General features: G+C 40.9%; 1 protein-coding gene across 2 annotated transcripts in view; it reads left to right on the top strand.

The window, feature by feature from the left end:
- The window catches only part of st6galnac5a (ST6 (alpha-N-acetyl-neuraminyl-2,3-beta-galactosyl-1,3)-N-acetylgalactosaminide alpha-2,6-sialyltransferase 5a), a 61,636-nt gene that overhangs the window by 15,709 nt on the left and 20,451 nt on the right, over positions 1-25,476 (top strand). The window lies entirely within an intron of this gene.

Below are 25,476 nucleotides of genomic sequence, written 5' to 3'. Positions count from 1 at the left end.
CAGTTACTAAACAATAGACAACTATAACAAATACTCACTTTCTCATGGACGCACAGGAAAGACCATATCAATAATAAATAGAAAAGAGTCCAGAAAGGTGCAACACTGATACTGAGCTGAGTTGGAGGACAATTGAGGCTTGCGATCTGCGCAGAAGGTGATTGGAATAACAGCACTCTCTGATCATGTGAAGACCATGCGCCAAGCCACAGACTATTGGTCCGTGCATGTGATCAATGCATGGGCTGGTGAGGGGATGCTTTTGGTTAAACTGCTGCACCTTCTGAACACTTATTAATGGTCAAAGTCAGGATTTTTGAAAAATTAGGAAAAGCGCTAAAATTGTTTATTAAATGTTTTCCATAAGACATGTGTTGTTGTTTTTTACACAGCATATGTGTGCATATCATTGATATTTATCTTGTTATGAGTTCATAGATGCCAAATACTTGATTGTACTCCTTGTGGTTTCTGAGATACAGACATTTTCTTATCATGTTAAATCTTTGGGACTTTTTACAAAAAAAATTGAAAATGCCCTAGAATAAGCAGTACAAATATAAGGATGTTTAGTATTTTCAGTATACACATGTGAGGAGCTCCTATCTACATATTCCATAAAAATAAAAGTTGCACAGATCTATTTTAAGTCATACAGCAGGTGAAAACATTCACTTGAGGCACCACTCTCTATTAGGTTCAATGCACTCCCAGGAAGTTTGTCTGTTTGCTTCTATTAAAGGAAAACATCTGAATAAATAAGTGTAGAAACGAATGGTTTAATGAATATGAACATTATGTGAATCATATGCTGTGGCCTTCTTAGTCACCAGATCTCAACCCAATTGAGCACCTATGGGAGCTTTTAGTGTGACATGTTAGACAGCACCATCATTTTAACAACAAACGAGGGAATCGGTTTTGAAGGAACAGTGTTCATCCCTCCTGTACACTTCAGAGACTTGTTGAATCTGTGCCAAGGAGCAGTTAAGCTGTTCTGGAGGCTCGCGGCGGCGGCCCGCCAACATTACTGATACCCCATTTAAACGGACCCACTTTGCATGTCTTTGGTAGATCAGATCTCAAACAACGAAGTATAAAAGCATCCAAGAAGCATTCGACCACCTGGGCAGGTGAGCCACATTGACCCCCCTTTACACCTGTTTTTAAAATGCATTTTGGGATTATGATCCGATCGGCCAAACCACGCAAGTGTAAATGCAATTGCGTTTTCAATACCACATACAGCAACTATGTGGGTGGAAATACGTAATGCTAGAGCTGTCCCGAGGACCATTTTTGGGGCTCCAGAGCTTCGGTAGTAATCAACAGTGAGTGTTCGAAGCTTCGGCCGTGCAGGGCTCAACCTGCAGCGCACTTCCAGTGCTCCTCCGGTCACTGAGAGATAATCGCCACCATTCTATCTGTGCTCAGCGTCTCCTCTCCTCATCCCTCTGTGTGTGCACCAGTGTAGACGTACCACAAAGTCATGTTTACAGGCCCTCTCACCCCAAAACGGTGGCGTTTTCAGGCTGATGTGTCCACGCATTACTACCCACCTCTCCGGCAGTGCCCAGCTTTAAATTTGTGCGTAATGTAGCCTCCGGAGGCTTCTTCTCAGTCCTATCAGACAGAGTGATTGGATCTTAATGTGGACACTGGAGACGCATATTAAAGAGAACCTATTTATATACAGGTGCACACTTGTATTTTGGGTTTGTACTAGAACATGTTTAGATGCTTTAATGTTAAAAAAAAAGTTTTTTTTTGCTCATACCGGCTGTGCTGCAGCATCTCTTTTCACCCTGTCTGATCCGCTGTTGTGATTGGTCAACCGAACCAAACTCTTCAGACTCCGCTCCAGCTCCACTCTAACTAGCTTTGTTTGAGGGTGTGCCAAACTAGCCACTAGGCAGATATTATGCAAATGTGTTACTTGGTGACATCACCACATTATGGAAGAAAAGGCAGGACTTGAAACGAGGCATTTCAGGCAGTTCAGGAGCAGTGTTTCTGTGGGGGAGAGTAACTCGCTTTGGCGTGGACTTTTAGGATTTTGTGACATTGTAGACCTTTTACATGCACAAAAAAAGTACATAACACACAAACAGAAAGGGAAAAAGCATTTAAGCGTAATAGTTCCTCTTTAATACCAGCTGTAAATAAAATCCGGTTAAATCACATCTAGATACAATCTGGACACGAGACGCATTTTAATGCCAGGTGTAAAGGGGGAGCCAGATGTTGAAAAGGTATAAATGCGTCCCTCTCTTCAAGACGCACACATAATCTTTACTCCTCCTCAAGTGTAACGATGTCAGTAAGAAGCTGTAGAGTAGCCTCTTACAGGGACTCTCCCCTGTGATACTGTCAGCTAAAGATGCACTGAAATCAGCCATTTTTCTCCCTTCCTATTAAACTCTTATTATTAAACAGACGGGTCCACAGAAGGTGCACCACGCTGTTGCTGCATTTATTTGACCACTAAATGATCTATGTGGATGAGGGAGTGCCGTGAGTGAGAGCCCGTAAAGACGAGCATGCAAGTTATCCATATGTGCGTGTTAGTTTATAGATCGTTATTGTTGTAGCCAAACTGCCGAAGAAGTTATTATTCTAATGGCTTTTTTGTCAGTTACCCAACAGCTTCAGGTGAATTACCACCACCCACTGGAACGGAGTTGAGCTGACCCTATTATGCATGTAGTATGTAGCCTTGACAGATTGCAATCAGATTTGTGATCGGGTTTACAGAGACTCCTATAAATAGCTACACATATGTGTAAATGAAAGTGTATTAAACTGCACCTGGATGTTATCAGGATGTGGGACGCTTTTAAATGAACAGTGAAGATGGGATGGTAGTGTCCATATTAGTTTTGCTATCAGGCACTTCCATATTATTAAATGCCAAGTCGGATATATCCAAGCTTTAAGAAAAATCATTCCCAGTTGTAAATGCGAGTTGGATGTTGACATTATTTACAATCTCTTATTTAGATATCTTTGATTTAACTGAACAGATGAAATGAAGGCAGCATACAACATTTTATGTTTGTTTTTCCTTTATTTTGTCACCCGTGTGTTCGTTTTTAGAGAAGCTTCCTTTTGTTACACAGAACCATCTGAAAAGCTGTCATTGGAAACTGTTTGGAAAAGGGCAGGCACTTTCCAAAAAGACTAGGCAGGTCATTGGATGAACCATCTGTCAATCAAACTCTTTCCGAAGCCAGTCAGGAGAAGAGCGAAAACGGACATTCTTTGCTCTTTTTTTCAATGAAGAAGTACTCTCCACCATTGTTGTTTAGAACGAACAGTCGCGGCTGTATTCGAAACCACATACTGTACTAACATTACGTACTGTTTTGGCCAAAATGTAGCATGTAGTATGCAAAATCTACAGTATGCCAAAAACACCCGTATGTCGTACTGATTTGGAAAAAATCTCCAGTCTACATCTCCTATTGTATCCCACAAGGCAAAGTGCTGGAACGGTACAGGTTATGGTCTCAACAACAGCAGCCAAAAAACGGCGCGTTTTTTACATTTTTCGTAGCTATTTCATCACTAAATTCACTTCATTGAGTAATCAACTGTGTAGGTTTTGAATATTGTAGTTTTACGATATGATAAGATGGCGAATCGGACATTTTCTCCAACATTTTTGGAGTTTTGAAGCTCCACAAAATGCCGTGACATCAAGCCAGTGCTAGCCACTCAGTCACGCGCACAGACCCCGCTATGAGCTGTCTGGAGCTCTCACAAGAGACCGGTCCCGTATACATGAGGCTTTTATTTCCTTGTTTAAAGACTAAAGCCTGGCCTAGCATACTGCCAAATAAATCGCTTTAACTGTTTCATACTGCATACTACTGAGGAACGCAGTATGCGTTATGTACCGTATACTGCATACTGCATTCGTCAGTAGCATGTAGAGGGAGGTTTCGAATACAGCCCGCCTCACGCACACCTAAGTCACGCCCGTAGCTGCCAGTAGCTCCTCACATGACACTGACTGGTCCGTAGTCTGGCTTACCAGCCACAAACGCATTACTTGAAGCCTGACGACATTGATTTTCGATAAGTGATCTGCGTTTCTCGCGTGATCTTGTGACATTACGAGAATCCTTCTGCCGTACAAGGTAACAATTAACTGGCTTCAGAATATAATACTTCATTTACACGTAGCACACATGTAGACGGAGCCATCTCCTGGTGTGTAATGAAGACCAGCTGATTCAGAAGCATGGAGTGGCGGTGAACGGACAGTCTGCAGTTATCTGTCCTTGCTGCTCTGTCTCTTCTCTGATAGCACACTGTCTCCGTTGCTGCCACAGCAGAGCTGTTAGTGTGGTTCTGCAGTGTACATGGACAGCTGGGAAGTAGTAATTTAAGGAGTGTGGAGGACCGAATTTGTCCGTACAGCTTCCCACACTTGTTCACACCGTGTCAATCACTGTGGAAAGCGGGTGTGACTGTTGGGTTTGTTTGTTTCACAAAGTATATTTTAGCCTGCAGATACAGCAGCACCTCTCTCACCCCCATCTTCCTGGAGAACTGAGGAGGTTTGTATACATTGCAGTATTTGCTTCAGATTTAAACTGCATTGAGATTTTGGACAAGCCTCAGCAGTAGCAAGTGGGTCACAGTGACATGTGGGTCATCAGCGGAAGTTCCCGTGATTGTCAGTACGACTAAATTGATTTTAGGCGGGGAGGCCCAGGGTGTAGTTGATGTGGTGTAACCTCCACTGGCTCAACACAGTCTCATCAAAAGAGCTCTCAATTTCCTGCAGTTAAAAAACAGAGTAGACAGATATGTGAAGTGGGAGGACCTGCTGCTTCTAGAAGTGCTTTTCAAATGTTTCTTTAAACAATATCCTCAGTGTTACTCCCAGATAATGTATCGAGGTTTGTTTTAAGAACACAAGTTTTAAATCCATCAGTTTGGCATGACAGATGGGTCTAAATACTACATTATACCCATGAGCCCCGATTGCCGTTGCCATGGAGAAGAAGCCAGTTAGAGGCATGAATTTGTGACCAAAACACGGCACTTTAGTTGTTGAATTCATTTAAAATGGACCCAAAAGTGAATTGCATTATAATTAGGGCTGTCAATCGATTAAAATATTGCATGGTTGTCCATAGTTAATCGCGACTGATCGCACATTTTTTTATCTGTTCAAAATGTACCATAAAGGGAGATTTGTCAAGTATTAATTAGTCTTATCAACATGGGAGTGGACAAATATGCTGCTTTATGCAAATGTATGGATATATTTATTACTGGAAATCAATTAACAACACAAAAAGATGACAAATATTGTCCAGAAACCCTCACAGGTACTACATTTAGCATATTAAAATATGCTCAAATCATAACATGGCAAACTGCAGCCCAACAGGCAACAACATTCGTCAGTGTGCTGACTTGACTATGACTTGCCCCAAACTGCATGTGATTATCATAAAGAGGGCATGTCTGTAAAGGGGAGACTCGTGGGTACCCAGAGAACCCATTTTCATTCACATATCTTGAGGTCAGAGGTCAAGGGACCCCTTTGAAAATGGCCATGAAAGTTTTTCCTCGCCAAAATTTTGCGCAAGTTTGGAGCGTTATTTAACCTCCTTCGCGACAAGCTAGTACAACATGGTTGGTACCGATGGATTCTTTAGGTTTATATGATGTTTCATATGATGCCAGTATCTTCACTCTAGCTTTGAAACTGAGCCCGCTACAACCTCCGAAAGAACCTTACTTTTAACTTTAACTGTGGCTGTGTGTCTGGCCTCTCCGGTCCAGGTTTCGCTGTAGGTCCGCAGGTTTCCACCCGGCGCTGCTCTGCCACGCACACAGACTGTGGACACTCCGTCCTCCTCACGGCGATTGCCTCATTAACGTTATGATTCCCTTTTATCATTGGGTTTAAATCCGAAATATTTCCATATAGGCGCTTTGGCTTTGACACCAAATCCTTCGCCATCGTCTTGTCTGTCAACTCTCTCTCGTCCCGTGTGTGAAACCTGACTCCTACTACTAGACACTTTCACTTTCAGATTGTAGAGTCCGTCATCCAAATATTTATTGATAACACAGCACTGATACGCCGAAATTAACTAAATGTGTTTAATTTCTGTAAAAAAAAAGCAAAACGATGGTGGGGTCGGTGGGCAAGTAATGTAATCGGTGTGTGCCCCAACACCGTGTAACACCGGTAACACCAACTACCACAGCAAGCCCACACGTCACACAGTTTTAAGCTCTGTGATTGGATGTTTCTTGGCGAAATGCACCTTAGGAGTCATAGTTAACTTCTCTCCTGAAGTTTCTATGCCAACAAGCTGGGACCTTCGACTTTCTATCAAGGAGCCAGATATTTTCAGTTCTTTTGGACTGATGATCCAACCAGGAGAGTTTAATACCGATCCAATCTGTAGAAGAGCTCCGACTCTGAATCACCTACCTTGATTGTTTATGGGAAAAGTAATTGTTACTTGTACTTATAGAACCAGGGACGCCTGGCATAAAAAAATAAATGATTCATTATTCTGTTTAAAGTTTCATCTGAGCCACAAGAAATCTAAAACTCAAAAAAATTCAGGGTGCATTAAAAAAAAAGTCAAATAAGAAAAAGCTCACCACCACAGCCTTTTCCACCTCGCCCTTGATGTGCTATAAAAAGATTATGAGATGAATTTGAATACTTGCCACAGTCAGAGGACACATACAGTAACTGAAAAAACTCACTTCGTCACAGTTCTGGTTCTTATTATAAGCTACGTCTGATCAGACAACCTTCAACAGGTATTTCACAGCTGCACAAAAATGTATCGCAAAGAAAAAGTATTGTTGGTGAGTCCTTGTTCTGTCCTCAGTCGTGCTTCTGCACAGCAAAATGAACCTGCGCTCAACAAATAACAAATACAACAACAAACATAAATTAGAGCCTCACAGCTTCTTTTTAGAATCAATTCTTCTAGATAATAAGCTCAATATCAAGTGTGATGCATGTTCATTATGAGCCAGCAGGCAGGTTGCTTTTAAAAAAAAAAGGTTGCTTTCTTGTAATGAAATGAATTAAATTCATTGTTTGCCAGCTATATTAAACTGGATTATCTTTCTGATCGTGCCAGCAGAGATTAACTTTTTATTTCTGGAGGGAAAACTTCTGCCTCGTCTCAAACTTCAGTTATTTGCAGTCGAGATAAACAAAAGGAACTATGAGTGAAGTTGCTTCAACGCTCGTCATCCTTCAGTTGTTTCAATCGAAGCGCTCCGCTTTGTTAAATAGAAATTCAGAAGAGGTCCCAAAATACCTAAATCTCCTCCACAATCACTGTTAATGCTTTGAAACTCAACAAAGTTAAGTTTCAAAAACATCAACACTGAGCTGGGAAGAAAGTTTTGGAATTAAAAAAAATAAGTTTTTAACACTGAAAACACTGAAGAAGAATGATATAAAGACAGCTGGCTACAGCTAATACAATTATCATGAATTAACAGATGCAGAGGCTCATTTTAGAAATGAAAAAAGAGTATCTGTCTATTTATGAGCCGAAGATGACTCCATTTCCTCGGCTCGTAATCACAGTGTTAATTCCGTCCTCCATCATCATCTCGTTAATAATGCAACGAAAGCCTTGATGATGATAGCATCAGATGCTCGGCTAATAACCGAGAGGAACAGTATCGACTGCACAGGCGGCGTTAAGACCAGGTTTAATACTTCTAACACGTCACAAACTTCAGCCGCAGAACAAATGGCTGTGCAGTGGTGGAGTTATTAGTTACTTTTCAGATTAAGAATCTACATAAACAACATTAGATACATATATGAAATACAATGCAACGTTATAGATGTCTATCTGGGGCCCTTTATCAAATGTTTCACAACAGCAGTTCCACCAAAGAGTTATTTCTCCCTTAAACTTCTCACATTGAGTTTTTGTTGTTTTTGTTTAAGGCTCAACAAGGGAATATTATTCAATATTTCGCCAAGGAGCAAAGATTTGAGAATAGTCCAAATCATTAATACAGAATTGTGAAGCAGAACTTTGTTCTTTTCTACTTTTCGTTGGAGGGAGCCAGACCTGAGATGTTAGGAACTACTAGATTAATCTACCCACTGTAATGGTATATAAAGTAATTAGTTTCACGTCAGTAGAGACAATGCTGTAAAATGCTGCTTACACATTGATGTATCCGTATTAACAATCTCATAATATACCACTGTATATAAGAACTAGGGCTGTCAAAGTTAACGTGATAATAACGCATTAACGCACATTTGTTTTAACGCCATTAATTTCCTTAACGCATTAATGCAACTTGCCATTTTTAGGTTGTAGCGGGCTCAGTTTTAAAGCTAGAAAACCTAAGGAATCCATTGGTATACTAGCTTGTCGCTAAGGACGTTAAATAACACTCAAAACTTGCGCTAAATTTTGGCGAGGAAAAACTGGCATGGCCATTTTCAAAGGGGTCCCTTGACCTCTGACCTCCAGATATGTGATTGAAAATGGGTTCTATGGGTACCCACGAGTCTCCCCTTTACAGACATGCCCACTTTATGATAATCACATGCAGTTTGGGGCAAGTCATAGTCAAGTCAGCACACTGACACACTGACAGCTGTTGTTGCCTGTTGGGCTGCAGTTTGCCATGTTATGATTAGAGCATATTTTTTTATGCTAAATGCAGTACCTGTGAGGGTTTCTGGACAATATTTGTCATTGTTTTGTAAATTTAATAATAAATATAAACATACATTTGTATAAAGCAAGCATATTTGCCCACTCTCATATTGATAAGAGTATTAAATTCTTAACAAATCTCCCTTTAGGGTACATTTTGAACAGATAAAAAATGTGATTCATTTGCAATTAACTATGGACAATTATGCTATTAATCGCGATTAAATATTCAAATGGATTGACAGCCCTAATAAAAAGTGGACGTGTGGTCGAGTTTGGCATTTTGGCCGTCGCCATGTCGTTTTTTTGTAACTAGAAGTGAAACGAGAGGGTGGAGCTTAGTACAATCCAACGCTGAATAAAACATTTTTAGGCGACCAAAAAGGTCATAATTTCACGATCTGAAAACACACCGTGAAAGTGTTAAACTTGTAAGACGAAAAAACTCGGAGAACCCCCAGATCGGATATCGGCGTGGTCGCTACCTGTCAATCACAAGGTAGCCCCGCCCTAAGGCATCCCCTGTTTTATGGTCTATCTGACTCTAAATGGGACCATAATTTACTAAATGAACATCATGCTGTATTGGAGAAGACTTGAAACTAGCGATTGAGACCATAAACTCATGTTTACAATGTTTACTGAGGTAATAAATCAAGTGAGTAGTTGGCTCATTTTCTCATAGACTTCTATACAATCAGACTTCTTTTTGCAACCAGAGGAGTCGCCCCCTGCTGGCTATTAGAAAGAATGCAGGTTTAAGGCACTTCTGCATTTGCTTCACTTCTCAGACCCGGAGTTTGCCCTCTGATCACAAACGGGGGACATTTTTCTGCAAAATGAATACTTTTACTTTGATACTAAAAGTGCATTTTGCTGATAAAACCTCTTTACTTCTGCTTGACTTTTGAATACAGGACTTTCACATTGTTGTGTTGGTACTTTTGCTGAAGTAAAAGATCCGAGTGTCTTTGAGACGCTCACCTTTCCTTCAGTGTGTAGTAGCGTGAAGAAGGCTGATCAGAGCTCATTAGGAGATAAAACGGTGTGGGAGCAGCTCCCCGACAGAAGGCTGTTAGCATGCATGCGCGCATTGTTTGTGTTTTTATGAATTCCTGCTAGGCAGAATACACCCAGGATTAGACTAATGAGCCCCGTGTTTGTGGGGGAGGCTCATCACCTTGGTGAAAAACCTCCAAACAGCCATTAACTGATGTGAGGAATGATTTCGCTCATTGTGAAGATCAGCCTGTGTGAATGAATGTAACGCTCACTTGCATGTTCCCAATCACCAGTTTGCCTGTTATCACATCTCAGGTGCGTACCCATTACGTAAATGAATAGGCATTACCTTGGCAATAAACATTAGCGTTGTGATTCATTTCATTAGCGTATTCTTATTAAAAGTCAGAGTCTCTTGGAACGCAGCGGGGAAAAACATAAACAAGCTCTCTACGTTCCAGTTGGTCTCGCTGGGAATTTGTTTTTCATCATGCAGAATGGGATCATTATTATTATTATTATTATTATTATTAATATGAGTAATTTGAGTTTGCACACTCAGTGGTGGAAGATGTATTCTGATCCCTTACTCAACTAAAACAATGTAAAAATACACCATTACCAGTAAAAGTCAAGCATTCAAAATTCGACTTACTGTGAGTAAAAATACATGATAATAATCAGAGAAAGTATCAAAAGTAAAAGTACTCATTCTGCAGAAAAATGGTGTATCATTATATATGACATTATTAGATCATTAATCCTGACGCATCAATGTGTGAGCAGGATTTTCCAGTCGTAACTGGTCTATGGGGAGCCTCTTTTAACTGCTTTATATACAGTTAGGTAGTTCAGTCCAGCGGTTCCCAACCAAGGGGTCGGACACCTCCAAAGGGTCACAAGATAAATCGGAGGGGTGGTGAGATGTTTAATGGGAGAGGAAAGAAGAAACACGACTCGGTCAAAAGCAAGTATATGGCTATTTGGATCCACTATTTACCACTTACTGATATCAAAATATCATGAGAATATGAACATAACCAACACAAATTCAATTTATCTTTTTTATTTGTTATTATTTTTTAAATGTATAGTTGTGAATGTGCAGATCATCTACCACCTGTCAGGGGGCGCTGCAGCACCCTCCGCACCCCTACTTCCCACGGACTTGTCTGGCGTGACTCGCAGCCTCTGGAAACTCTAGAAACTTTTCAACTAACCGTTGTCAATCCAAATTAAAGACAGATTTAGCAGCTGCATGGCTTATTTCTTGCATAAAATGTTTTCAGAAACACATTTCGGTGAACTATCTTCATGAAAAAGGAGAAGAATGTTACCAAACGAGCTGCCATGTTGGTTCAGGTGAGAAAGCTTGTAGCAGCAGCCCACAGGCAAAGAACGTATATTGATACTCTTTGCCACGAGGGAAAGCGTTCGTTGAGCAACGGCCAATGAGAAAACTCCAACACTCGGCCGACCAATCGTGTAGATTCATCAGTGGGTCACTGAGTGACAGACTTTTGCGTTTGTAGGGCTAGCCCTCTGCTGTCCAGCCAAAAAGTTCTGCTACACAATTTTGTACTAGTTTTTGGACTTTTCTCTAATTTACCTTTACCTACTTTTACCTTTGAGTTTCAAACAGTTATTTAAATGACACAATCTGAGAAGTTTAAAGTGGAAATAACGCTTTGGTAGAACAGCTAACAACTTATCAGTAACTAACAATTCCGCAGTTGGGAGCCATTAAATGATTGCAGAAAAAGAGGGTGCAACTAGATGACGTAATTAAAAGAGCTCCAGTCAAACCCCAAACAGGAAAAATGTGATTTATGTTTGTTTCATGCGTTAATTTGAGGAACCTCATCGGCTCACACCAATCTGATGTTTCATCTGCTGTCATGTTTTGTCTCTTGCGTCGTGATTTACTCACCAAGTCTGTTACCATTGCATGTTGTCGCATCTTGTTTTAATCAATGCTACATCTTTTCCACCTCAGCAAAGTGTATTTTTGTTCCGAATTTCCTCAGATAATTGTAGAGGAGTAAATGGTCAAATATTTCCCTCTGAAATGTAGTAGAGTGAAGTATGAAGTACTTTAAAACTGGACTTAAGTAGTATTTAAATACATGTAATCAGTTACTTTCCACCACTGACTACTATACTATAGACACAAGTACTAAGAGATTGAAAGACTCACTCAGGCGTCCCGCTTGCAAATATGAAATCTGTCGCTTCCCCGGAGATTCATTCGGCTTGACGAGTGTTGTCACTGACAGCTGGTGTTTTATACACACACACACACACGCACACGCACACACACACCCCTTTTGGTTACTGTCTCTCATTATCCTCTACTACAGCACATAATGGACAAACTCCAACTGGAATATTTAGTATTGAAAATGTTTTCAGAAGGAAGCAGAGTTTTCCTCCACATGGGGACTGTAGTATCGGCGATGTATTATTGATGTCTTCTTTTTGTTTTTCTTGGGCTTGTTGTTATATTGCGAGAACACAACAGTAATTGCTCCTTTGGGATTTATCTCAACGGGATTTATTACACTTGCACTCCAAGATTTAACAGCCGGTCTCCAGTCTGGAAGAAGAAGTTTCTAGCGTTGGTGTGAAAATTGCCTGTTTGCCCTTGTTCACAAATAACAAACTTGTCATCTCGAGTTTGACGGTTAACAGTTCGCCTGAGTTCCATATTCAAATTTCCTCCCGCTGTCCCTACGTGTGCATATATTCGCCTTCACGCTAGGATTATACTGCACCTTTTATCTTTCAGTTTCATTTTCAACTCGCTGCATCTTGTGTAGAAAGGGACTTTTGCAGTGCAGGGGGTGGACGTGATGTGAACGTGAAATAGTGGCGCACACCTTGTGCTCAGTCCTCCGAGTCATTACTCTCACCAGACTTCTCTTAACAAGATCATCTTCTCGTTATCGATTCAGCCCACTGTTTACCGCGCCGCGCCCGGGCGATAGCCATGACCCATCAGTCCCAACAACTGATCCGAGAGGATTATGGGAACATATCAGCCCACCGCATCAATATAAACGGTGTGATGATGAAGGCGGCCGCGATCGCTCACTTGTGAAAAATCTCCCTCCGACGTCAAGGTGTCTGGATGCACTTGGGAGGAGAAACCCTGCAGATGTTTTAATGATGTTTGCGATGCCGCCACTTTGCGCTCGCATAATGACCTTATCAGCTATCGTGACTTCGGTGCGACTGTGAAGCGAGTGTGCGTTTCTAACTTTTCCGTCATCAAAGGATGCCCCTGAAATCCCTCTTATGCGTCTCTGATGGCCCTGGCCTACATTTCTTGGTCTCCAAAGTGCTTCTTTCTCTGACAGCCACTCCTTTTTCTTGCTCCTCTTTTTCATCTATCAGATTGCCTTTCATTTTCCTCCCCTCCTCAGCCCGCCTCTGTCTGTCACATCCCCTCTCTCTCTCTCTTTGTCTTTCTGCCTCCCTCTCTCTTCCTAATGTCCCTCTGTCATTTCCTCCTGGCTTTTTCCTCCTCCATCTTCTCCTCTCGCCACCTCCTGCTGCAATTTCAAAGCAAAAAAAGACGAGCGAGGGAGGGAGCGATTCTTTGACCTGGTAAATTGCACCTCGTCTTTTGTATTCATGCCAAAGCAATCATTCCTACAGGGATGTGTCTGTGTGGTCCTCGCAGCAGTAGCTCTCTCCTCCTCTATCTGGGTGGAGGTTACAGGGACAAACTGTGGCTGCACCATTGTGCAGTCTGCACTGGCGGGCTAGCAGGCTGATATGGAGCCAATTAAGGCAAAGGAGAGTGTTGTAACAACGCGCAACCCGATTGTCTCCGCACTCCCACTGGCTTGACACGTCGGGCTGCCTGGGTCCGGTCTCTCCAGCAGCTCATACTAATAGAAACTCCCAGCAAGCGTTTCTCCTCTCCGGGTCAACCGCACCGGACAAAGTGGGGAAGAAGAGGAGGACGAGGTGGAGGTTTCTGTTTTATCTGGGAGAAAAGAGAAAGAAACAAGCATTCTGCATTCTTCTTTTCACCTTCTCTGCGCAGGTGGTGAGGAGAGTTAAGGTTTAATGACACCGAGTGTTGCCTTCAGGGCAGAGTCGAGCTGTCCGTCTATTTGATGATCTGCAGAGTTGTTTGCTGTTTGGGATACAAGGGCATTGTAGATTAGGGGGTAGAGTGTGAGACAGGAAAGATGCTGTGCATTCAGTGTGGGTGGACACACACACAACAATAGCAACACCTGTGTAATAAATAATAAAATGCAGCCCAGTATAGTACATGTTTTAGCACTGTGGTCAAGTTTTGATGAGGCAGTGTCACAGAGATGATGCTACAACTTTGTAGTCAACTTTGGAGACATTGATTGAGGTGTTCTTGGATTTTTACTATATTCTATATGTGTTGTTGTGTTTTTTTTGGCCCCAAGGGGCAATTGGTTTTGCCGCAGTAGCAGCAACAACAACAACAACAACAACATCTCATCACAATAAGACAATATACACATACTGTACATCCCCACATACTAAAACACAAAAAAAAGGTGAAACCTTGAAGTACAATAATGTTAAAAGAGTTACAATATTGCCATATAAGATAATGAAAAGAACAGGCATGGGTGGATGTGCTGATACTACCTATACTTTACAGAGTTGAGCAGTGAAATGGCCGAGGGTATGAAAGACAGCAGTTCCCAACATTTTTTGGACCTCTTTATATATCTTCTTGTGAGCTCTTGTCATTGGTAGGACTGTCCTCGACCAAAGAAATTCTTAGTTAACTAACTCTCATAAGATTTTGTCGACTAATCGACAAATGGATTGCTTTAATGGACAGATCTGTAAAACAGAGTTTCTCCACAAATCACACAAAAGCACCACTTTAAATCTTGTGTTAACCAGAGATGTGCTCATAAGTTTTCATAAGCGGGGGATGGATAAAAGGCTGAGATTAGAGTATCGAAGTGTTCGACAGGTCGAAAATGGAACAAGAAGATCAGCAATGTAACTGGGGGCGAGGTCATGCAGTGCCTTATATGTAATTAGCAAGATCTTAAAGTTGATTCTGAATTTTACAGGGAGCCAATGGAGGGATGCCAGAACAGGGGTGATGTGAGACCGACGGCTAGTTCTGGTTAATAACCTGGCCGCTGCATTTTGAACCACCTGAAGGCAATTTAAAGCAGATTGACTGAGGCAGGTGTAGAGGGAATTACAATAGTCTAGACGGAAGAATATGAAAGTGTGAATTAATAGTTCAAGATCCGTGGAGGAAAAGATGCATCTGATTTTTGCAATGTTTCTTAGCTGGAGAAAGCAGGTCTGGACAAGTTTAGTGACATGATGGTCAAAAGTCATATTCCGGTCAAAGATGATACCAAGATTCTTAGCTGTAGGACTGATATTGGATTGAAGCGGGCCAATAAACTGATGAACTGCTGTAGCAAAATTGTCTGGTCCTATTAAATAATGTCTGTTTTGTCAGGGTTTAAGTGGAGAAAGTTGAGAGACATCCAGTCTTTGGTTGCTGCTAAGCAGTCATGGAGGGAGGACAGCTGATTGAGGTTATTGGTTTTGGCTGAAAAATAGATCTGAGTGTCCTCCGCATAACAATGATATGACATGTCATGAAAGCTGCTGAACAAATGATCCAGAGGAAGCATATACAGCGAGAAGAGGATCAGTCCAAGAAACTAAGAGGGGGCAGCCCTCGTCAAAAGTTGCATGTCTCTAAAGTTGTGAGCAGTTTAATCGACATCTACACTTCTCCGATTATTTCACTTGACTCGTTATTAGAGCCCAAGAAGTAAAACTCGATTATTTTGCTTGAAAAGATGTAAATATTAGAGAAAAGCTAGAAAAGTTATTATATAAACTTATTTGTTTGTATCAGAACTTTTTTGTCTTATTTCCTACCTGGGCAATCCTCTCATGAAGCCTTGTAGGGGTCATGGCCCCCATGCTGGAAAGTTTTTTCTCAGGTAAACGGTAGCCATGTTTCCATTCACCTATTGTTATGGGCAGTATCGCATTAGAAAAGCTGTATGGAAATGGCAAAGCCATTTGCGCTCGCTTGAGTTTGTTTTTGCCTTTGTTGAAAAAGAGAATAAATTTAAATAAATTCTGAGGTAGTGAACATTTAACTCACATGACTGATCAGCTATTTCTCCTGTTGGCGTCTTTTTTGATATTCTCATAACGTACAAATGCTTGTCTTCGTCTTCGGATAATATGAAACATGGTCAATACTAGCTGACATGAAAGAACAATTAAAACGTGCCCACTTGAAACAAATTCCTGAACTCTCCATTTTTCTCTAGTAGATGGTTAGATGGCCAAGCCGACTTATTTTGTTTCCGGTTCACAACATCTTCTTCTTCTACTCTGTTTACTGGCAGATTACAGACACTTTTAGCCTATAGCACCAACTGCTATGGCAAAGTCAAGTCCAACAGACAACAACAGCTGTCAGTGTGTCAGTGTGCTGACTTGACTATGACTTGCCCCAAACTGCATGTGATTATCATAAAGTGGGCATGTCTGTAAAGGGGAGACTCGTGGGTACCCATAGAACCCATTTTCATTCACATATCTGGAGGTCAGAGGTCAAGTGACCCCTTTGAAATTGGCCATGACAGTTTTTCCTCACCAAAATTTTGCGTAAGTTTGGAGTGTTATTTAGCCTCCTTCATGAAAAGCTAGTATGACATGGTTGGTACCAATGGATAGTACCAAATCTAGTTTTATATGATGCCAATATCTTCACTCCAGCTTTAAAAGAGCCCGCTACAACCTAAACCTAAAATTGCAAGATGCATTAGTTCGTTAAAGAAGTTAGTGGTGTTTAACAAACACAAATGGCCTAGTTTTTGTCCCAGACTCTCACAGCTCTACTGTCCTCTACACCGACAGTCTGGAGCCAGAGTTGGCATCTTCCCTCTTTGGTTCTTCTTCCCTTCCTGTCTATCCTTGCCGTGTCCCCTGAAATATACTTGTAGGAAAACTCCAAATGTCAAACGTTCCCAAACCAAAGTGCTATTAATCCTTACTGTGGTTTCACTTTATTTCAACTGATAGGACAGCCAACAGTCACCTTTGGTACACTCAAAGAAAGGACACTTCATGAGAGGAAATGTGTCATTTGTTTCTCAAAGATGAATTTTAAAACACTCTGTTGCTTTTGTTTAACTGATTAAAGACTTGTCATCAATTTGTCAGTGGGAAGTCTCTCCAGACGGCTCGCTGATAATAAAACAGTAACTGCTAATATGCCACTTTAGACGTGATTCAGTTTATTTGACACCAGGTAACCATCAATTTATCCATTAAACGCTGCGCTGCGTCGTAACTTTTTATTTGACACACCGTTTTAAAACTTTATCCTAATCAATGTTTTTGTCTCCCGCTCAGGCAGTCCTCTATTATCTGCTCTTTTTATAAATGAACAAAAACCAGCATGAGGTTCTGCTTTATACTCGTCGGGGCTGCTGAACTGTCGCTTACATTTGGGAGTCATTACTGAATTTTTCTGGTTGTGAGTTTGATCGCAGTTTGTGTCTAGTCAACGTGCCGGGGTGTGTATTTTGTGTGTGTTTGAGACTCTGATGTCCTGTAAACTGTTGCATCCCTCTCCAACGGCCGTACACTTTTACTTTGATCACAAACATTGGCGCACATTAAATCTCCACTCTGCAGAGGTCTGTGTTGAATTTCTGTCTTTCTCTGTCTCACACACACACACACACACACACACACACACACACACACACACACACACACACACACGTGCGCGCGCAGTGAAGAACCCTCTTTACTCTCCCGCTTGCGTTGAAGATCACAGCTCGGCCGCCAATCTTTCCTCTTCTTCAAATGCTCTGGATGCTATCAACTCTTGTTTCAACCCCTCCTAGATCATCAACCATGTCACTTATCCCCCAAAAAACAACTCTCAACCTCCATCAATGATCTTTCATTAGTCTCTTTTTAGGCCAGATGTTATTTTTTTTATTTATTCTGAAGTAGATAATTGCCCTCCATCAAAGATGTCTTCTTTTCAAGGTGCTCACAGAAAACTCTGCCCTAATTAAGACCAGAGCATCAGAGCAGCAGGAGCTGTCAACCTGGAGTACCGCTGCTGATCGCTGGAATCCCTAATTGCCCCTGTTTCCCCTCAACATTTCTCTTCCTCCTCTTCCTCCTCCTCCTCCTCCTCCCCGTCTCCATTAGTCCTCAGCAGCGCTCGGTCCCCACCTCAGCTCTCGCTAATGACTGGTCAAACGTGCACGCCGGACACAAGCGGCTCCAAATAAGCCCTCCTCCATCGCAGCACTCAGTCTGTGTGTGTACTCATCAGCGCAGTAGAAGCAGGTCTGAGTCTGCTCTTAATAGAGCGCCTTTAACTCAATTCACTTTTTCTTCCTCTCTGCTGTTGCCTCCAGCTGTTGAGATTTTACTCTAATTGGTAACTGTACTTGCACCGCCCCTCACATCCGCTCCTCCCGCGCTGCTATAAACTCTAAACGTCGTTTTGTTTCTCTGTTCGTTAATTCTCCATTCATTCACTCTCAGTCTATTTAATTTTTTTATCCTTGCATTCCCCCTCTCTTCTTCTTCTTCTTCTTGTTCTTCTTCTTCTTCTCCTCCTAATTCTCCGACAATATTTATCATCGTTCTGTGTTGTTAACTGATTTCCAATAATAAACATATACATACATTTGCATAAAAAAAGCAAATTTGTCCACTCCCATGTTGATAAGAGTATTAAATACTTGAGAAATCTCCTTTTTAAGGTACATTTTGAACAGATAAATTTGCGATTAATCACGATTAACTATGGACAATCATGTGACTAATCGCGATTAAATATTTGAATCGATGGCAGCCCTAATATCTATACAATCAATGTGTTTATGATTACATTTTTTACAAAAGCACAAAGTTCATGATAGATTTAGCCTCTTGAGTTTCCTCTCAAAAAGCACCAGATTGATGCATTTAACTTTAAAATGTAGGCTACAAAATTTTCCAAAGTCGATGAGTAACTGTGTTAAATAATCGTGATCTCAATATTGACCAAAATAATTGTGATTATGATTTTTGCCATAATCAAGCAGCCCTACTTATATGTATATTGAGGTCAGCATTTCCTCCTCCTTTCTTTCTTTTTAAGAACTTACAAGCGCATTTCTGCTTCCAGCCACCATTCATTTCTGACCGTGGGTAGAAGGCTGCTCTCTGAGGAAGCTACAGAAAACAAAGGCATCTTTGACGAGCCTAAAGGTCAGACCCCGAGGCCCGGAGGAGGCTGAAAACGCTCTGTTCTGTTGTTGCATCTGGATACAAGACAGCCAGACAGCATCCTGCTGGGCTGCATGATTGCCGCCTCTCAGCGTTCACATTTACCGGCCATATCCTCCATTTCGCATCCTTGAAGACCTGGCATCTTCACTAAGCCCTCGCTCGATCCCCCTTCCTACTGCATTCACCCACACAAAATCAATAACAACACTCGAATGCCATTTCTCCGCTCGGAGGGGGTTATGGCTCATGTCAAGCGTAATGGTTCACTGCAGTGTAAGTATGTCTTTTCCTCGAGGGACTGAGCTGTGTTTGGGGGGAGGGAGAGGGGGGAGTCGGGTGAGGAATTAAAGCTGATTTCATGCCCCCTTAAGACCCATGTGAGTTTTAACCACCAATTATTGCGTGTGTTACCCATGGGCAGCGAAGGGCTCTGAGCTCTGACTACGAAGCCAATCAGGCCTGGCTGAACTGCACGCTCTTTTCCAACTACAATCATATAGTAATAATGGGTGATTATATGAGTCATTTTATTCCTCCCTGTTGTTTAATTACTCTTGTGCGCGGCCTACAAATGCCACTCAACAATACCAGGCTTCTGACTCACACATGATGTCCAGAACAGCCTGAATAACTCTGGATACACATTTTCATCATGTGTATTCAGTGCTTGAATCAAGTCCAGAACACTGTCTTTGGTCCCCACCCACCACGTCTCGCTCTGCTCTCAAGGATAACGCCTCCCCAGGTGGTCTGGGACTCGGGCTGCCTCTCCGTTACAACCCCTTCACCATCTTCCTCAAGGTTAATCCCGGCAGCTCTGACAGCCATGTTTTCCTCGGGTCAGGAAGTCAGGCAGGGTGAGCGGCGGCCAGGCAGTGATGCTTCATGCAGCCCCGTGAAGGACGGGCTCAGTGGAAGCAGAGGGAGGGCTCAGATGCCGACCGGAATGAGGAAGCAGTGGAGGGCGGCCCCCGGCTGTCTGGGTTGTCGCTCCTGCAGGCGGAGCGGAGATGTGACTGGCTGTTGTCTGTCTGCGTGTTGGTGTTTTTTGTACCTTTTTATTAGGCCGATGTGGATGGATGTGTGGCTTAATGAAACCAGGGCAGGCTCCCGGTGTTTGCCACAAGTGGGACAAGGTCACCCTCTTAGGCTAGAAATCTCATTATGAAGTGAAAAACGATTTTGTCGTTCTGTGAAGCTAATAAGGGAGTAGCGAGCTTACTGGGTCCAGCAGCTCAAATGTGCAGATTTACTGCGTTTCTTTATTCGCTATGATAAAAAAAATAATTTGGGATAAAACAAGAGATTTTAAGGGAAACGTTGATGGGCACTTTCATTATTTTCTGATATTTAGAGACCAAAAGATTAATGAACTAATCTAGAAAATAATCGACGGACTAATTAAGAATAATAGTTAGTGGCAGCTTCACAACTATCACATATTTTATCTTCATAACTTCCTCAGTCAATTAAAAAAATAGATGGATCATATTTATTATCCCTGGAGGGAAATTTGTTTCCAAAGCACATGTTCACTCTTCACATGAGAAACTACATACAGCTGACTTGTGGTTATACTGCACTTACACCGGTTGCAACGGCCTCAGTTTGAAAGTTATATGAGACGGCAGCGGCTCACAAAGTGATGCAAAATGACTTTTATATCACTGATACTGTATGAAACCACTGAGTGGTCAAAATCTAAAGGACACTTTCAGGACAACAGAAAAGTTTAATAATGGACACAAGTTTAGCGCACAGCTAAAACTCTGCTTTGCCTTATTGTCCCGAAATGGTCACCAATCAAAGTACAGAAGTATTATCAGCAAAATTTACTTAAATTATTAACAGTAAAAGTGCTCATTACTCAGAAAATGTCCCACGTGACATATTATTATTTATTTATTACAAATGAAATTAGTTATTTTTAGTAGGAAAGTCTTTTAATTCAAGCTTTTATTTCCTTTTTCCTATTCACATATTTTTAATCAAAGTTTTAGTCATGCTTTTGTTGCCACATCCAGAGCAAAAAATATATTGTGGACCAAGTTCAAGAGATGTAACATCTGTTACTTCTCTTGAATGCAACTTGAATACTATATACTTTTATTTCAGTTTAGTACAGCAGATAAACATTTAAGAAGAATGTTTTTCTTTCTCACTCACTGTGATCTGAGATAAAAACATTAGTGTGCGATTGTTGGACCATCGTCTCTGTTCCCTTCACTGTGTAGATGATTCATGGGCCATATGTTCCATTTAACCTGATTAGTGTTGTGATTGGATGTTACTATTTCAGAGTTACACAGATAAAAAAAAAAGATGAGGGAGAGGAAAGAAAAAAAAAATCAAAGTTCAGCTTCACAAATCTGTTTTCAGTTTTTTGACTTTTCTCTTATCTTTCCTTTTGTTGTGAAATATTGGATAATTTTACCTCTTTGGGCCTAAAACTGCTTAAATGAAAACATGTGAGATGTTTAAAGGTTAAATGTCCCTTGGATAGAAGTGCAACTTATAAACCTCTGAAACGAGATACGGGCTCACAAACTTAAACATTTTGCATCCACTTTTTAAATCTTTAACAATGTTTTGTATTTTATTACCTTATCATGTGTTTTTTTATAGACAACCTTAATCTGAAAAGTAACAAGTAACAACAGCTGTCAAATAAATGTAGTGGGGTAGAAGTATAATGTAGCATAAATTGTAAATATGCAAGTACTGTAAAGTACAAGAACCTCAAAATTGTACTTAAAGGATCAGTGTGTAGGATCTGGCAGTATCTAGCAGTGAGGTTGCAGATTGCAGCCAACTGAAGCCTCTCCTGTGTGCCAAAGCGTGTTGGAGAGCCACGGTGGCCGATGTGAAAACACAAATGTCCCTCTCTAGAGCCATTTGTTGTAAGAGTAGGTCATCTGGAGCAGAGCCAGTGCATAGAGTTTGTGTGTGTGTGTGTACGTGGGAAGTGAGTGGTGAAGCAAGAGAGAGAGAGCAGCGGCAATGGAAGCGAGAAACATTATCGACTCCGGCCAGAAAAGTTAAGTGTCCGTTCTGGGCTACTGTAGAAACCTGGCGGTGCAACATGGTGGGTCCGTGAAGAGGACCCGCTCACTATCTAGATATAAACAGCTCATTCTAAGGTAACAAAAACACGATTGTTATTTTCAGGTGATAAATTGCTGAGGAAAACATACGTATTAATATTATATTCCATTTCTGCCAATGGATCCTGCTAAATGTTACACCAGCTACCTTTAACTCCCTAATCAGCTTTTTGTTAATGACTTCTAACCCGACTACACTTAATTTGTAGAAGAAAGGTGCAGTCATGTTGATTGATTGTGACTTGAACAATGGAATAAACTCCTTGAGTGGTTTAATATTCTGTTAGATTGTCTCAAAAATAAATGCAAAAAGAGTGCAGCTTTACTGTTTTCTGACTATAAGAGAAGAAGGCACAGCAGAGAAATGAGTGTTTTAGTGGAAACCTGAAAAACATTTCCATTTGTCTTCTTTCTCGTGTCTATTTTTATGCCTCCAGTAAGACCAAAATAGCCTAATGTTAATCAGAATATAATTTAGTTTGGATATTCACTGGGGTTATATTACTGATTGCAGCTTTGATCAGGTGATGTAAAGGGACACATTTAAAGAACCTTAACAGTCGGAGTTTAGACGCAGTTAATCCTTTAATTATGATCAAAAGTATTTTGTTGTGTTTGAAATCGCCGGCTTTGTTCTTTCTAATGCATTAATGATAGATGTGTTTTGAAATATGAACCATTTATCCCATTAATCATTGAGTGGGGCACAATTTCCACTGGAGTTTTGTCGAGGATAAATTGAATGAAATTTACAGTTTTTCAGGAGTCATGAGTCGCTCGCAGCCAGTTCTGAGGTAAACTACAGTTTACTTTGACTCAATCGCCTCAACCCAGACCACCGTATTTGGATGGGTCACGTAATTCCGGCTGAAATGGAGAGCCTTGTCCAGACCATCCAGCCGATTTCTCGGTAATAGCCTGACCGAGCTCCCTGAAGAGGCCAATTCTGGCCAGCAAGGCCCACTTAAATTCTCCATGAGACAGAGGAAGAGAGAATAGCGTCTGTGGAGCCACTTAAAAGCCCCTGGGTGAAAATGGGATTTCTGACCTGCTCCACTGGTGCTGCAGCTCTACAGCCAGATTGGCTGTCAAGGCGCTGCCAGGTGGGAGAGGGGAAGGGTGAGGGGCGAGAGGAAAAATGGATGGATGCTACTGCTGGTGATGGTGTAGACCGCTAGGACCTCATTAGCTCAACGTTTCATCAAACACTATGGCACCGGGGTGGCTCTCTCTGCCGCCATATATCTCTTTCTCTTTCGCCATCTTTTCTTCTTCTGTGTTTTCATCACTTTTCTTCTCTCCTCCCCACCTCCCTCTCTGTATCTCTGTTCTCCCCCTGCTCCTCAAGGTCTCATTAACCAGATGAGGCTGTTCAGCTGCTAATCTGCCACTAAGTCAAAGTCAGCAGATGAGGATGATAATGACACATTTCCCCTCCTCACACACACACATCCAGCTATAATCATTTGTTCTTGTTAATGCCGTGAAAATGTAAATTTGTTATGGCCATAAGAATGTAAATAACCATCATATTTCTGCTGGGGAGAGATTTCAGGATGCATTAGAGGGCTCTGCAGGGCCTGGTTTGCATATCATTCCTTTTCAGTGTGGGGGGGAAATCACAGACACACCTACATGCACGCATGTGTAGAAGCCTCACACACACACACACACACACACACACACACACACGCACACCTCCAACATGCAGAGCAGCTTAACATACACAAATAGGTTTATGTTAATGATTTATGTGCATGCACACAGCAGACTGGAGAGAAAAAGAGGCCACATAATTAATGAAGTATACGTGTACAAATGCATGACTTGCAAACAGTGTCAGGAAGATTTCAAAATACATATATACATCATATAGTTTTATATTTACAGCTATAAATGTAATTTAAATCAACAAATTGCCACAAATTGCTTGTTGGATTTGGTGGAACACGCCCGGGATGGCATTTTCTTTCTTACACAGATATGACTCTATTACTCAGACCTAAGGCTGCAATTATTATTTTTATTACTGATCAATCTGTCAACTATTTTCTAATTTTGATTTGGGCTGTCAATCTATTAAAATATTTAATAACACTTAATCGCAAATTAATCTGTTACCTGTTATTATTATCTGTTCAAAATGTACCTTAAAGGGAGATTTGTCAAGTATCTCTTATAAACATGGTAGTGGGCAAATATGCTGCTTTATGTATATATTTATAAAGTGGGCATGTCTGTAAAGGAGAGACTCGTGGGTACCCATAGAACCCATTTTCATTCACATATCTTGAGGTCAAGGGACAACCTTTGAAAATGGCCATGACCGTTTTTTCCTTGCCAAAATTGAGTGTAAGTTTGTAGCATTATTTAACCTTTGCAACACGTAAGTGTGACATGGTTGGTACAAATGGATTCCTTTTCTAGTTTCCTGATACCAGTATATTCACTGTAGCTTCAAAAATGAGCCTGCTACAAGTTGAATTAATGCATTTAAGAAATGAAAGAAGTCAGAACGAATTTGCGCTAACCACTTTTTATCACGTTAACTTTGACAGCCCTAATTTGAATCGATTTGGTTAAAAAAAATGTCAGAAAATGAAAAGTGTCCGTCACAATTGTCCAAGTTGTGTCATATTCAAATCGCTTGTTTTGTCCGACCAAGAGTCCAAAACCCCAAAATATTCAGTTTACTAACGTATTTTAGAAGACTTAAGAAAACAGGCAAATATTCAAAAATGAGAAACTGGAAGCAGACATTTAGTTTTTGATTAAAATTTGACACAAATGATTAATTGATTACTTTACCTCCTCTGGTTTCTTAGACAATTTGTGACACAGATTCTCTGTTTATTAATTTTAGTCGCAGTGTTTGTTTCATCCTGATTTTATTTTTATTTTTGAATATTTTAACAATACAGGATATGAATAATAATAAAAAGAAAAAAGGAGACATGAGAAGACAGCTTTCACCAATCAAGCATAAAGAAAAACAAAGAACACAAGGCCATGATGTATTATGATTTCTCAGGAGAGATGTATTAAAGATAACATTAGTAAGTATATATACATATAGGAACCCATATGCCTTTATATACACTAATTTGTACATACATAGAGCAAAACAATGACATAACCAAGTTCAACAAATCATATCTGTTTCATCCTGATTTGATGATTTATTTGCAGTGTGATGAAGCTGTAAATAGATGTGTGTGGGTATTTAATCCACATATTCACCATGTCTATTTATTATGTTATCAGTAATATCTTTCCTGAGTTTCCTAAAGAGTTCCTGAGTTTAATATATATGATATGCTGAATTCTTTATGGGTTCATATTTGATAAGAATTCAACATGAATTTTCT

This window comes from Sebastes fasciatus, chromosome 11 (assembly GCF_043250625.1).
Source record: "Sebastes fasciatus isolate fSebFas1 chromosome 11, fSebFas1.pri, whole genome shotgun sequence".
Lineage (NCBI taxonomy): Eukaryota > Metazoa > Chordata > Actinopteri > Perciformes > Sebastidae > Sebastes > Sebastes fasciatus.
This window is presented reverse-complemented; position numbering and strand designations above follow the sequence as displayed.